This window comes from Arachis ipaensis, chromosome B6, assembly GCF_059453495.1.
Source record: "Arachis ipaensis isolate K30076 ecotype BB chromosome B6, ASM5945349v1, whole genome shotgun sequence".
In the NCBI taxonomy this organism is placed as follows: domain Eukaryota; kingdom Viridiplantae; phylum Streptophyta; class Magnoliopsida; order Fabales; family Fabaceae; genus Arachis; species Arachis ipaensis.
This window is the reverse complement of record NC_142441.1, coordinates 75,924,052-75,931,861: the sequence shown is the minus strand read 5'-3', so window position 1 is coordinate 75,931,861 and position 7,810 is coordinate 75,924,052. Positions and strand designations below refer to the sequence as shown.

The window sequence follows — 7,810 nt, the reverse complement described above, 5'->3', positions numbered from 1 at the left end:
AAAACTCACAATAGAGTGAGGTCGAATCCCACAGGAATTGATTGATCAAGCAACTTTAATTAGAAGAATGTTCTAGTTGAGCGAATCCAGAATTTGGATCGAGAGTTGCAGAAAATAAAATGGCGGGAATGTAAATAACAGAAAAGTAAATGCTAGAATTAAAGAACTGGAAGTAAATGAATGAAAATAAAATGCAGAATTGTAAATGGGAATGGGGGATTTGCTCATAAAAGTAAATAGCAGAAATTAAAGAGAATGGGTAAGATCAGAGATGGGGAGTTCATTGGGCTTAGGAGATGTTGCAATTCTCCGGATTAAGTTCATTTTCATCTCTTCCTCAATCAATGCACTCATTGATCTCCTTGGCAATCTTAAGTGATTGAATTACAATTTCTTGCAATTCAATCTCTCAAATCTTGATCAATAGCCAATTCCTTGGTCAATTGCTCATGAGAAGAGATGAAGTATGGTCACTGATTATACGACATGCATTTCCCAAATCAAGTGTTGAGAGGGTTATAGTCACATACCCATCCAAACCCAATTTGGTCCAGCATGAGAAAGCATTTCTAGCTTGATCTCTTCATTCCTCTTTCAAGGTTCAAAAGAGATCCAAGTTTGAATAGCTTCTCTTCCAAGATAACTACTAAATTGGATGAAGATCGAAAGCTTTCAAGTAAAATCAAGAGGAAAGATAGAAGAAGAATAATGAAAATTAGTATTGATCCATCAAATTACAACAGAGCTCCCTAACCCAATGAAAGGGGTTTAGTTGTTCATAGATCTTGAAAATGAAAACAAAGATGGAGAATACATCATAAAACTAGAAATTGCAAAGAAAGTAAATATAGAGAGTAGTTCTCTTTTTTTCCAGCCTTCCAGAACTCCTTCTCAATTCAAAGCTACTCCTATATATACTACTCTTCTCAGCTTCTAGTGTGATTCTTCAAGTCTTGGGCCTTTGGATCTTGAGTTTGAAGCAATTCCTTTCTTTATTTGGGCTTGGCTTTACTTGCAGAGAGAAAGTGCGAAGTGGGCAGAGACTTTAGTTCAGGACGTTAGGGGTGTTAATATTTAGTGAGAATAATAGTTCGAGAACGTTAGTGACACTTAACATTGTCACTAATGTTCCAATGCACCCCTTTGCCTCACGTTAAAACCCACGTTAACTAGGTTAACGTGGCTTTTAACGTTGCCTTGTGAACCTTCGAGAACGTTAGTGACACTCAACATTATCACTAAAGTTCCAGTGTGCCCCTTCTTGCTTCACGTTAAAGCCCACGTTAACTAGGTTAACGTGGCTTCTAACGTGGCCCTTGCCATCCTTCGAGAACGTTAGTGACATTCAACATTGTCACTAACGTTCCAATGTGCCCCTAGGTCTCACGTTAGAGTCCACGTTAACTAGGTTAACGTGGCTTCTAACGTGGCCATCTTTAGCCATCCCAACGTTAGTGACAATGTTGAGTGTCACTAACGTTGGTTAATCCTTCATTCCTCATCGTTAGCTTCCACGTTAACCAAGTTAACGTGGAAGTTAACGTGACTCTTGGGGGTTGTGTGGTTGCTTCAACGTTAGTGACAATGTTGAGTGTCACTAACGTTGTCGACAACTCTTCATCCCTTACGTTAGTTCCCACGTTAACCAAGTTAACGTGGGAGTTAACGTGGTACTTTGCATCATAGGCCAACGTTAGTGACAATGTTGAGTGTCACTAACGTTGGCTTCTCTTCCCCCCTTAACGTTAGAGGCCACGTTAACTAGGTTAACGTGGCTTCTAATGTGGCCACTTATGAGTAATTGCCAACGTTAGTGACAATGTTAAGTGTCACTAACGTTGGCTCAACTTCTCTTCTCCACGTTAGAGTTCACGTTAACTTAGTTAACGTGACTCTCTAACGTGGGCATTGATGGCTTTTTGAGAGTGTTATTGGCAATCACTTTTCTCATTAACCTTGCAAGTTACCTCCCCTTTTCTTGCTTTCTTTTGGTCCTGAAATCAAGCAATAAAGTGCATCAAAGCTCTAGTCCAAGTCATGAGTAATGCAATATAATAATTGTCACTAAACTTATGCAAAATCCTCATGAAATTATGTAAAATGCACAATGTATGCTTGAATCAAGGCATAGGTGAATATCTACCCAAAACTAGCTTATTTCCTAAAGAAATGCATGAAACTAACCTAAAAACAGTAAAGAAAAGGTCAGTGAAACTGGCCAAGATGCCCTGGCATCACAACACCAAACATAAAGCTTGCTTGTCCCTAAGTAAGTACTGGAACAAGAGAATGATGAATGAAATGTCCAGAGGAATGAGTCATTCTTGTGGAAGTCATGTTACTGATTTTATGGTGGTTTCATGCATAGCAACTTAGGTTCATTCCATTACTAGCTTTTAGACCTTTATCATGTCCTAAAACACCCACTTTGTTTATATCCCATGAGACTTTTATTCATTGATCCTTTTATTGTTATTTCAAGGGTTGTTTGTGTTATTTAGGCTAAGTGCTCTGTAAGGGGGCAACTCTTTAAGATAAGCTTTTAGCCAACACTCCCGAACCAGTTGGTTCAAGGTGCTAGGTGTTGAGACACCCCTAAGGACTTACTCCCTCAAGCCTATCCCCCATACATACACACCACAGGCATATAGTTTGTTTATTTTCTTTTTTTGAGACCTTGGTGTCCAGCACCTCTTTGGGTTACTAAATGCTCTGTAGTGAAGGTTACTCTTGATAGTGGACTTTCAGCTGATAATCCCGAGTTAGTTAACCCAAGTTACCAGGTGATAAGGCACCCCTAAGAGCTTATTCATCCAAGTAGATCCCTCACACAGGAGCACCACAGACACTTGCCTCAAGATTAAAACCATTGATGCCTAGCCTTATTGCTTACTCTTTTTCTTTTGTTTTTCACTTCCATTATTCTTTCCCTTTTCTCTTCTTAGGATCTTGTTATTAACTTAGTCTCATGAGTGTATCCAAAGCAAAGTATTCAGGCCATATAATTGTCATCCCAGCCTTGTGGTTGAACCAACTTAGCTAACTTATGACTACCCCAAAGATTCATGAATGCACTTCCACAATATGAACTCTACTTCTGGTCTTTTAAAAACACTCATTCTCTTTTTATTTGATTTAAAGGGACAAGCATACAAGTAAGTTAAGTGATGGTGCAGTAACATAAAGACTAGTGCACATAGACTTATTCAATACCACAAACTTAAAAGACATGATTGAAAAAGGTTTAACATAACATAGAAGCAAGTTCTATTTCATACAAGATCTTCCTTATTTTAAGACATAGAGAAAGATGGAACAAAGAAGGAACTCCACCACCTTTTACTATTGTGGATGTCCATACTCTTTTCATGCTTCTTTTCCTCTCCTATAAAGATTTAAAATAAGGCAATTAATATCATAAAAAAATTGAAACTCTACGGCTAGAATAAAATGAAAGAAAGGATTTGATTGTTCATTTATGAATTCCAACTAACTAACTAACTATTGGTGGGTCCTTATATGCATTTTGGTGGCACCATGGGGTGACACCAAACTTAGTTTGAAGCAATGTGATGAAAAGTTTTTGTTCAAAGCTCCTAAGACTAGCATGCATCTTGGCTTGCTTTGAACACCAAACTTGTTCTTCACTATATACTGCATGATAAAGATTTCACCAAATATTTGTCAAGTTTGGGTTGAAATTCATAAACATTTATTTATTCATTATTTTTTAAAAACATATAAAACATGGGTTGCCTCCCATGAAGCGCTTCTTTAGCATCACTAGCTTGACGTTTTTCCTTCATCAGGGTGGTTGGTAGTGCTTAAAGTCCTCCCCTCTTGCTGTGGACTTGTATCCATTGGTTGGATCAATGATCTCCACATGTTCCAGGGAAAGAACTCTGTTGATAGTGAAGACCTTAGGTAACTGAGATGGTACAGTAGGGAGATTAGTGGGAATATCTGGGAAGTAAGCTGAGACAACTCTATCCCCTGGAGAGAAATCTTCCGTAGGGATCTTCTTGTTCCTCCATCTCCTTGGTACCTTCTTCTTTGTTTCTTTTGAGGTTGCCTTCCCCTTGGTGACCTCTTTTCTCCAAGGAGTTGTGATGCTGTCTTCGCCTACCTCTAGAGGTTTGGGTTCCTCTAACTTTTCTTTGAGCTGTGGCAATTGCTGTTTTCCTTGTTTATCAATTGAGGGGGCTTCAGAATGAATTGGCTGTGCTTCGGTGCCTGTCTCCTCCTTCAGTATCTCCTTATCGTTTGTGCTTAGTTCCTTGTCCTCTTGATCTGTTTCTTATGAGAGTTTGAAGACATTGAAGCTGAGTCTTTCATCATGAATTCTCAATATTAGCTCCCCTTTCTCTACATCGATAAATGCTCTGGCCGTAGCTAGGAATGGTATTCCCAATAGGATTGGGTGAGTGTGACTCTCTTCCATGTCCAGAATGACAAAGTCTGTTGGGAGAAAGTACTTCCCAACCTTTAGCAACACATTTTCCACCACTCCTACTGCTTGCTTTTGAGTTTTGTCAGCTAGTCTGATGTTTACATCTGTGGGCATTATCTTATTAATCTGCAGCATCTTCACCAGGGATAAAGGCAGTAAGTTGATGCTGGCCCCCAAATCACATAGTGCTCTATCGAACATAGTTTCACCTATGGCACAAGGGATGTGAAAACTCCCTGGGTCTCTTCTTTTCGTAGGCAGCTCAGGTTGAATAAGGGCACTACATTCCTTGTTCATCACTATAGTCTGGCCTCCTTTGAGTGAGCTTTTCCTAGGAAGAAGTTCCTTCATATACTTGATGAATGCAGGCATTTGTTGAATTTCCTTAATGAATGGTATGTTTACATGCAGAGATGCAAATAAGTCTAGGAACCTTGAGTATATTCTCTTTCCTACAGCACCATTGAGCAGTTGAGGGAATGGTGCATAGAGCTTCAGCAGCTCTTGTTGTGAGATTTCTGGTTCTTTGTGATCTCTATCCTCCTCCTTTGTTGAGCTGTCTTCAGGTTGTTTGTACATTGTGCCTTGCTTGTCTTCAATCTCTTGATCACTTGTAGTGACCATTTTGCAATCTTCCCATCTTACTTTCTTTGCTTCTCCCTTGGGGTTTTTCTCCGTGTCACTTGGGAAGCTATCAGTAGGTTTGGGAATCTTCTTAGCTAAATATCCCACCTGGAATTCCAGCTTCCTAATGGTCTCTCCCTGGTTCTTAATATTGGCTCGCACCTCCTCTTTGAACACCTTATTTTCTTGAATCTCTTGGCTTATTCCTTCAAGTAAGGCTTCAATCTTAGAGAGCTTGTCATCAATTGATGAGTGGTTTGGAGCAGATGTGCTGTTTTGGTTTTGATAAGTGTGTGGAAAAGTGTTGTTGTGGGGGTGTTGAGATGTCCTCCGGGTGAATTGCTGGTGAGCTGCATTGTTGTTGGAGTTATAACGTCTCTGGTCTTGGTTTTGATCTTGCTCACTTCCCCACCCAAAGTTTGAGTGGTTTCTCCATCCAGGGTTGTAAGTTTTGGAGTATGGATCATAGTTTTTTCTTGGTGAATTCCCAATGTAGTTGGCTTGCTCCTGACTCCCTTCTGCTTCTTCATTCACCCCTTCTTGGATTGTTGATGAAGATGAGATTGCTACTACTTGGTTCTTCTCCATCTTCTTGGTGAGGTCAGCCAGCTGCTGGGTAATGAGCTCGTTTTGGGCTAACAGAACATCTACATTGTTTAGTTCCATCACTCCTCTTGTGTTCCCTCTTTCGGAAGCATAGAAGTAGTCGTTTTCTGCTACTGTTTCAATAACATCTATGGCTTCCTCAATGGTCTTCTTCTTATTCAAGGATCCTCCAGATGAATGGTCCACGGCCTTCTTTGACTCATAAGAGAGACCTTTATAGAAAATGTGCAGCTGGACCCATTCATTGAACATGTCAGGTGGACACCTCCTTGTCAAGTCCTTGAACCTCTCCCATGCTTCATACAGAGTCTCACCATCTTGTTGCCTGAAAGTTTGAACCTCAGCTCTCAGCCTATTGATTCATTGAGGAGGGTAGAATCTTGCTAAGAATTTGTTCACCACATCCTTCCAAGTTGTCAAGCTCTCCCTTGGGAAGGATTCTAGCCACTTGGCTGCCTTGTCCCTGAGTGAGAAAGGAAATAAAAGCAGTCTATAGGCGTCAGGATGAACACCATTAGATTTCACTGTGTCACATATTCTCAGGAAGGTGGTCAAATGTTGATTGGGGTCTTGTTGAACACCTCCTCCAAACGAACAGTTGTTTTGGACAAGGGTGATGAGCTGTGGTTTAAGTTCAAAGTTGTTGGCATGGATTGTTGGCTTTTGGAAGCTACTTCCACAATTGCCTGGGTTTGGATTAATGTAAGAGCCCAAAACTCTTCTATCCTCCCCAGCATGATTTGCTCCACCTCCTCTGCCATGGTTTTGAGTCTCTTCTTCATGATGATTTTCCAGGTTTTCTTCCATGTTTGGTTCAAAGTATTCCTCAAAGTGTTCCTCCTCTTCTTCAGCACCAACTACTCATTTTTCTTTTGCCTCCCTCCTTAGTCTAAGGAAGGTTCTCTCAGGTTCAGAATCAAAGAAAGTTGAAGCCCCGCTTCTTCTCCCTGTCATACAACCAACAAGTACAAGCAAAGAAAATAGGTGCAGACAGTATTTGTGTCAGAATTACTGTTAGTTGTGGGTGATGAAATATATCAAACAGTTAGTGGGTTAGCAAACAGAATTGAAAATAACAAAGAAGAACAAAAGAGTAGAGGGGGAAGGGAAGAAGTTTAACTGAAACAAAAAGTAAATTACTCAAACAGAAAAATGTAATTCACAAAATAAAAATGCTCAATCTAGTGATCTTCCAATTTAATCATTGTTGATGCACAATCAATCCCCGGCATCGGCGCCATAAACTTGATGCACGAAAAACTTGTCTCTCAACAAATCTCCCTTCGGCAAGTGTACCGAAGTTGTCGTCAAGTAAAAACTCACAATAGAGTGAGGTCGAATCCCACAGGGATTGATTGATCAAGCAACTTTAATTAGAAGAATGTTCTAGTTGAGCGAATCCAGAATTTGGATCGAGAGTTGTAGAAAATAAAATGGCCGGAATGTAAATAACAGAAAAGTAAATGCTAGAATTAAAGAACTGGAAGTAAATGACTGAAAATAAAATGCAGAATTGTAAATGGGAATGGGGGATTTGCTCATAAAAGTAAATAGCATAAATTAAAGAGAATGGGTAAGATCAGAGATGGGGAGTTCATTGGGCTTAGGAGATGTTGCAATTCTCCGGATCAAGTTCATTTTCATCTCTTCCTCAATCAATGCACTCATTGATCTCCTTGGCAATCTTAAGTGATTGAATTACAATTTCTTGCAATTCAATCTCTCAAATCTTGATCAATAGCCAATTCCTTGGTCAACTGCTCATGAGTATAGATGAAGTATGGTCACTGATTATACCACATGCATTTCCCAAATCAAGTGTTGAGAGGGTTATAGTCACATACCCATCCAAACCCAATTTGGTCCAGCATGAGAAAGCATTTCTAGCTTGATCTCTTTATTCCTCTTTCAAGGTTCAAAAGGGATCCAAGTTTGAATAGCTTCTCTTCCAAGATTACTACTCAATTGGATGAAGATCGAAAGCTTTCAAGTAAAATCAAGAGGAAAGATAGAAGAAGAATAATGAAAATTAGTATTGATCCAGCAAATTACAACAGAGCTCCCTAACCCAATGAAAGGGGTTTAGTTGTTCATAGCTCTTGAAAATGAAAACAAAGATGGAGAATAAAT

General features: G+C 39.7%; 1 non-coding gene across 1 annotated transcript; it reads left to right on the top strand.

The window, feature by feature from the left end:
* Positions 1 to 5,930: 5,930 nt before the first annotated feature.
* On the top strand, positions 5,931 to 6,034 carry LOC148561392 (small nucleolar RNA R71). Its single transcript, XR_015886377.1, has one exon. It is a non-coding gene; the product is annotated as a small nucleolar RNA R71 (small nucleolar RNA).
* Positions 6,035 to 7,810: the final 1,776 nt, after the last annotated feature.